This window comes from Prionailurus viverrinus, chromosome C1 (genome assembly GCF_022837055.1).
Source record: "Prionailurus viverrinus isolate Anna chromosome C1, UM_Priviv_1.0, whole genome shotgun sequence".
Classification (NCBI taxonomy): Eukaryota; Metazoa; Chordata; class Mammalia; order Carnivora; family Felidae; genus Prionailurus; species Prionailurus viverrinus.
The window spans coordinates 11,393,783-11,401,669 of NC_062568.1; the positions used below are offsets into that span (position 1 = coordinate 11,393,783).

General features: G+C 43.4%; 1 protein-coding gene across 2 annotated transcripts in view; it reads left to right on the top strand.

Annotated features, from left to right (window-relative positions):
* EPHA4 (EPH receptor A4) overlaps positions 1-2,682 on the top strand; it is a 151,183-nt gene extending 148,501 nt beyond the window's left edge. For both annotated transcript variants that reach the window (XM_047872707.1, XM_047872709.1), the window contains one exon: positions 178-2,682. The gene's annotated coding sequence lies outside the window, so the exon portion shown is untranslated. The remainder of the gene's footprint in view (positions 1-177) is intronic.
* Positions 2,683-7,887: the final 5,205 nt, after the last annotated feature.

Below are 7,887 nucleotides of genomic sequence, written 5' to 3' on the forward strand. Positions count from 1 at the left end.
TACTATAGTGGTCCTGTTTCAGAGGAGGAAAGCAGAATTCATGCTCTCCCTCCTGAGCTGCTTCTTACTGAGCCACACCGACCCTTACGTGCTTTGTTCTTGCCCCTAACGTTGGCTGACAACTGGCTGGCCGTATTGGTTGATGTTTTGTCTAAAATCTTGCTCCTTTCTCTACAGGGAGTAGATTCTGCTATCTTGGCCTCACAGCCCTTCCTGTCGATCACAAAGCCCACAGAAGAAAACAGAACACACCCTCCTCCGTCCCTTCGAGATGTGTTTCTTCTGCTTCCCCTCTGCCAGTTCTGGAGCAAAGACCCTGATGAAACAACACCCGTACCTGAAAAGAACAAATGGCTGACGTTCCAATCTCCTTTCCCAGTGAAAGAAACAGCAAACGTGCGAGGCTCAGCACCTGTTCTCCCGTTGCACTGAGGAACGGACTGCCTCGCAGCACCAACTCCGCAGATCCCTTGTTCCTAAACTCCTTGTGGTTTTATTTATATGTATTTCCGTATCTCATTCCTGTGCGTCACTGCTGCATTGGTGCGGCAGCAAGTGACCCAAGGCTACAGGTCTTACGACGGACACCAGGTCAGGTGCCACTACGCAAAACAAAGCCAGTTCCCTTGAGCTGCCTATGATATGCATTGCTGAAGTCACATTTTACCCAGGGTGTGCCATTGCAGTGATATAAATATATTTTTTTCCTAGACTAAATATGAGCTGACTATCTCTTTTGATGTGTGTACATAGGTGTGAGTGTGCGAGTGCGCGGGTGTGTGTGCGCGCGTGAGCGTCTGACCTCATGCTTAGACCTGCCTGCGAATGTTGTGGAATGCTACACCCGGAGAGTGCTGGTTTTTCCACCGGTCCTGAGATTACGAGCCGCGTGCGACAGTGGGCCTGGAGACCGCACCCGTCCCCTTAGAAAGACAGCCCGGAAGTGTTCAATGCCCTGTATCTAGAAGTGTGTTTCGTAACTGCCACACTAACCTTAATAAGTAATTCGACAGCTTTGGATGGAGGCATTTTCACCTTAGCAGGGGGGTAATTTTAGAATATAAATCCGTGCGGGTGACGACCCATCGTCGAGATCATTAATACGGACTGAACTTCCCATCTGAATCACCAATTTCTTGATGGAGAGAGAGAGAAGGGGATGGAATTTGTCTGGTGACCCCAAGTGGAATAGAAGTAGCCTTTGTTTTCCTGCATAAATGGACTCGTTGAATGCGAACAAATATATGCAACCCATGCGCTTTCGGAGATGAACGTAGACGCGTGTGTCAGCTTTGAGATGATGTGTCCCGGATTAATACTTTGTCTCTCAATGTCACAGAAAAATACATGCCAGTGACTCTTGAGGTTGGCATAGTTGGGATTAAATGTCCTCAAGTGATTTCAGGTTCCCAGTTTAGAGGATGAGTTCTACAATTAATTCATATGCAGCTAACTCCTATGGCCCTTAGCCTTCTAGAATCTGAGGTCCAGTGTGTGAAGATTCAGTTCTGATAGGACACGTGTACCAAACTCCAGCCAACATACTGCCATTTTTTCATAATCTGAGTGGCTGCCTTGCGTATTCTCAGCTACGGTTGCAGAAACTGTGGCCATTTACATAAGCTATAACATCAAATCAGGGAAAAATGGGAAAAAAAAAAAGATTCCGAACCCTATGCTATTGAAGAAGTAGAGAAAATCATCAATAAATATTTATTACATTCTGACAGGGTGTGTGGCATTGTATTCTCATAGCTATGCCAGAGTGACAAAGTGAATTCACCCCTTTTTGGGGACTTTACTATATTTTTAAAGGGATGTGCCTATGCATTGATGCCTGAAAAATATGTATAAAGAAATGAGGTTGAATCTCTGAGCTGGTCATCTTTCCCCAGAGGTCAGGGCAGGAGGCCAACTTCAGGGATTGGATTAGCCCCATAAGCGAGTGCTGGCCTAGCGAGTTCAGATGCTGAATCTTGCTCAGATCTTCCATTAGGGCAGCATTAAGCTGTTCCCCTGCACCAAATCGAGTAGCTTCACCATGTGTCTGCCGGCCCCAAATTATTTTTAACAGTCATGGATGAAACGTTCTGGTGTGTTCAAAGAGTTATTTTGGAGACAGGTTGTGTTCACGACACTACTGGTGTGTATGTTTTGAGAACTCTTGTATTCGATCTGTGAAGGATATGTGTATTAATCCATACACGCTTATAGCCTCAGTGTTGGTCCGAAGACACGCAAATTCTGACCAGTCAAGGAAAGTTCTAGAAGCAATATTTTCACTTAACATTCTCCAAACATCAAGCGTTGATACACACTGAAGAGTGCATTTATTTTTTGTATCACTCCAAGTATGTTGGAATATGCAAGGACTGTGGTTAAAATTAGAATGTACAAGGCCTATTATAATTTAGTTCATACCATAAAGGAAATTAACAGAACACTGCTTGGTTCGTACATGTTCCAAAATTTGAGCGCTCTCTTGAGTTAGACATAGATTTTTCTATTTTGTTTTATTTTGTCAAGGTATTTTTCTTCCCTTCATGAACTTTAGGTACACATAACTTATGTCATTTATTTATGGTCTTTTATACCTAGTTTGTAAAATTGTAAAATAGCAAACTAAATGCAAAGAGTTTGCATTTGAAAATAATAAAGTAGTTGCCGTATACAGACCTGGAATCTAGTTGTCTCTTTTCAATAATTTGCCAACATGCATGCTGTTTCTAAATCCATGAATTCTTGGTTGTCCTTTGGTTAGCCCACAAGATCTTGAATTCCAATTGAGTGTGCTTAGTTAGAGGATAAAAAACGTTGACTTCCAAATGGCCCTGGCCCTTGAGAACCATGCCTTAGCAAATTGGACTTAGGTTCTATGAGTTTTGCACCTATCCAATGTAATTAAGACCATGAACTTTGGTTGGATTTTCGTGTCCCCTCCTGCCATGCAACCTAGGGTGAATTTCTTAACTTCCTGGGCCCATTTTCTGGTTTGTAGAGTGGCAATTATAATATCACAAACTTTTATAAAGACTAAATATATTAGAACGTTAGCACAGTGTCTAACCAGATGATCTAGCCAGAACTCAGCAAATGGTAATTACAGTGGTCCTCTTTCATCTGTGGTCTCAGTGACCAACGGTCCACCGTGGCCTGGGCGCAGATGACCCAACTTCTGGGGTAGCATCAGGAGGTCAATAGTAACTTACTATTATGTCAGTGCCTATGTCATTCAGCTCACTTCGTCACCTAGGTATTTTATAATCTCAACGTCATCACAAGAAGAAGGGTGAGTATACTACAATAAGATACTTTGAGAGAGGGCGCCTGGGTGGCTCAGCTGGTTGAGTGGCTGACTTCGGCTCAGGTCATGATCTCACAGTTCGTGGGTTCGAGCGTCGGGCTCTGTGCTGACAGCTCGGAGCCTGGAGCCTGCTTCGGATTCTGTGTTTCCCTCGCTCTCTGCCCCTCCCCTGCTCATGTTCTGTCTCTCTCTCCCCAAAATAAATAAACACTAAAAGAAAAATTTTTATGAGAAAACAAGATATTTTGAGAGAATGAGAGACCATATCCATATAACTCTTGTTACTGTATATATAATGTCATTCTATTTTATTATTAGTTATTGTTAATATCTTACTGTGCCTTATTTATAAATTAAACTTTTAGGGACACCTGGGTGGCTCAGTCAGTTGAGCGTCCAACTTTTGATTTCAGCTGAGGTCACGATCTCACGGTTCGTGAGATTGAGCCTCGTGTTAGGCTCTGCACTGACAGCATGAAGCCTGCTAGGGATTCGCTCGCTCTCTCTCTCACTCTCTCCCTCCCTCTCCCTCTGTCTCTCCCCCGCTTGTTCGTGTTCCCTCTCTCTCAAAATAAATAAATAAACATTTAAAAAACTTTCTCATAGGCCTGTATGCATCAGAAAGAAAAACATCATAGATACGGAGTTTGATGTTATCTATGGTTTCAGATGTCCACTGGGGGTTCTCAGAATGTATCTCCCGTGGATAAGAGGGGACTACAGTAGTCTCAAGAGCATTTTTACTGACATAACCTGTCTTCTGTAACATCCTCAGTTCTATACCCTCTCTAACATCTTTGCTACTGATCCAAGTGACCAGCTACCCATCCTTACCAGAAGCTTTTATTCCTGGATCCTTGAGAGTGCATTGGGGTCCAAGAGTATCCCTAAAAGATGGTCCCAATGTTAACAGTGACATGTCTATGTGTGTTTTCATGGGGAGAAAGCCCATCAATTTCATCAACTTCTACATGAGTGTGGCATACAAAAATAATAAGGGCCATGGTTTTAAGGGTGAATGCTGCCCTCATTACACCATTTCATTAAACAAACTATCAATTGGCTGAGCCCCTGTTAATTGAAAATCAGTCCCAAGACTTATTACAATGTATTAACGAAAGCCCTTAAGAGCAGCTGGCTTCAGAGAACGAGAGCATGCTGTTTAGTGTTATCAGAGACATTTGAAAACAGATCTTGACAGAAAAAGAATCTGGGGTATGTAAAACAGGTTATTTTGTGTTTCCTTCTCAGTTAAGTATCTCTCGAGTTTCAGCTATATTAACATGTAGTCAATAAGATATTTGTGAGACTGATTGGGCTTGGTATTTTCTGTCACACTTGTTTAACAAGACAGAAAGTCAACTGTATTAGAAATATATTTATATCTATCAATATATGGAGAGAGACGTTTTACAGGGACTCGGCTCATGGATTTATGAAAGCTGAGAAGTTCCATGATCTGCAAACTGGAGACCCAGGGAATTCAGTGGGGTAGTTCCGTTCAACTCCAACAGCCTAAGCACCAGCCACACCAAAGGCGTAAATCCCAATCTGTGAGCAGGAAAAGATGAGATGTTCTATCTCAGAGAGTTAAGGCAGAAAACAAGAGGGGAATGCTGCCTTTCTCTGCCTATCGTTCTATCCAGGCCCTCAACATATTGGATGATGCCCACCCACACCGGAGAGGGCATTCTATTGAATCTACCAATTTAAGTGCTCTTCTCATCCAGAAACACCCTCACAGACACATCCAGAAATAATGTTTAATTTGGACCCCCCCTCCATGACCAGTCAGGTTGACGCGTAATTAGCCATCTCAGCGACCAATATTCTCCGCTAGGTTTTCTAGAATGAGCTGGCAGAATGGTATCAAAATTGCCACATGTCATCTGAAAAATAATTTTGAGATTGATTTCAGTGTAGTGTCATATGAGACGTTTGTATTATTTAGGGTCATGAATGCTAGCTTTTGTAATAAATGGCCCCAGATTTTCAGGGCTTAACACGCTGAAGTGTTGTTTCTAGCAAGCATCATCATAGCCTGATGAGGATGCAGAGGATCTTTCTGGCAACTTTGCAAACGGTGACGTGGATCCAAGCTCCTTTCCTCCCGTGAGGCTGCTATTTCAATCTGTGGCATCTAAGGACACCACCTAAGAGAATGTAGATGATTGTTTTATGGCCAGCCTTGGAAAGGGCTTGTATTTCTACTTCTCTTATCTTATTGGCCAAAACATCACATGGGCCTAAGCGACTGTTTCGAGGCCGGAAATAAGAATCTTGTGTGCACAGGAAGAGGAATTAAATCAGCTGAGTAGCTAGCCAGTCTCTACCACAAGTACAAAGGAGCATCGTGTACCAACGGGAGGTCAGGGAAGGCTTCCTGGGGAAGTCAAGTGCATCTATAGGCGTTGTTTGATTTTCTCCCATAAATGTGTCTAATGCTCATTTCCCCAGAAATGCAGAGAAGCATGAGCAATGTTCAGACTTGCTATCACATTTGCATTCTTGTCCTCGTCTACCCAGATACTTCAGCGATAACATTTTTCTTTCTATAACACAGATCTCTATGCTCTCTCCAGTCATAGCTTTCTGTTTATATACAAAAGTTTCTGCCTTTTCAGGTTTTTTAATTGCCTTAGCCACTCAGGGCTCCTAGGATGAGGCAAGGGAGTGGGGAACATAGAAAAACCCCTAATCCTGGGCAAGCGATTTGAAGCATTACTTTTCCTCTGAATAACGATACAACTAGATACAACTAGAATGTGCAAAACCCTAACACCTTAACCCCTGGACATTGATCGGATGGGCAAGACCTTAATTAAAGTTCTTCCTGAAGCATCCTAAGAACTGGCACTAAAGCTCAGGCTTACAGGGTTCCATCCCCTTTAGTATTTTTGAACACTTACCTACATGCCAGACATGTATTCCGCTGTTTGTTTAAATGCAACTGCCTGTGTCTGAGATGTAAGGCTTCATGCGTTCATTTCATGGTTGAGAATACTAACGTCCAGATCGGTCAGACAATTAGTTCAAGGCCACCTTGCTGATAGGGCTGGAATTTGGGATTTAAACACAACTAGTTGGACTCCAGCAATTTGCTTGTAACTTCTACATCACCCTGACCCATGTATGATAAACTCAATCCGATTGAGCAGCTTTCCAGGCGGGTATATTCCAGCTTGATACTGATGCCACAAGCCATTGTTAGCAGGTAAGCGTGCCTTCTTCTTTTAAAATATTTATTTATTTTGAGAGAGGGAGAGAGAGTGAGAGAGGGAGAGAGATAGTGCAAGTAGAAGAGGGGCAGAGAGAGGTCGGGAAGACAATCCCGAGCAGGCTTCACGCTGTTAGCACAGAGCCTGACCCAGAGCTCGAACTCACAAACCATGAAATCATGACCTGAGCTGAAACCAAGCGTCCGGTGCTTAACCAACTGAGCCACTCAGGCGCGCCCCTTGGTGCCAGTACATTCTTTCTTAAGCACTGTTTTCCCCTTCTGTTGCCAGGTGGCTTATTTTTGATCGGTTTGTCATGTTGATTTTTTTTTTTTTCTTTTGGTAAGCTCTAGTTGAAAGAAACTGTAACTGAAATACAGTGTTCACCTTACGCACTGTGTTTTGTAAGAATTGATCTCCAAAGTCTACTGTTCACTTAAAAACAGAGTGTCGTCTATTATCACTAAAATACGACTATCTGATACGGAGTGGGGGAGGAAGTAGTGATTTTCTGTAATAATCACGTTTGTGTTCCAGGCATAAAAATCACGGATGGTGGCACTTCTCAAGAGCCATTCTTCACTTTGATGACAGTGTGTGACAGAGAGACTGACCATTAACCAAACAGAAACAAAAGACACGCCCACGCGCAAGAGAAAAATGAACGAAAGTGGAGCCTGAGCATCACGTAATCACAAAGTACGCAGATTTAACGTGAACTCTACCTTGGCTGCCCACTCCCTCTGGCGACCTTGAGCAAATCACTTCATCTCCTCGAAACTAAGTTTACTCACCTTTGAAACAAGAGGAAGAATTCTCTACTTGGTCAGGGTCTTGCAAGAATTCAGTGTCATCAATTCCGTAAGAAGCAGGGGCTGCAAACATGGGTGTCTACGCAAGCCAGTTAGGTCATGTGAATGTCGGTGCGGTCCAAATGTACCACGAGAGTATACGTTTTTTTTTTTTTAATTTTTTCATGTTTGTTTATTTTTGAGCAAGAAAGAGAGACAGAGCACGAGCCGGGGAGGGGCAGAGAGAGAGGGAGACACAGAATGCGAAGCAGGCTCCAGGCTCCGAGCGGTCAGCACAGAGCCCAATGCGGGGCTCCAACTCACGGACCGTGAGATCATGACCTGAGCCGAAATGGGACGCTTTACCCACTGAGCCACTCAGGTGCCCTGAGAAAAACACATATTTTGATAAAACATTAGACGGGTAAGACGTTCACGAATATTATCCAGTGGATGGTACGGGTTGGGGCAAGAAGGGTTCTACAGCCAATTAAGATGGGAAAACCGTGATGCATCCCATCACCCTCTTTTGGAGATTCATAAAGCACATTGGCACATTGAGGGCTTTGAGAAG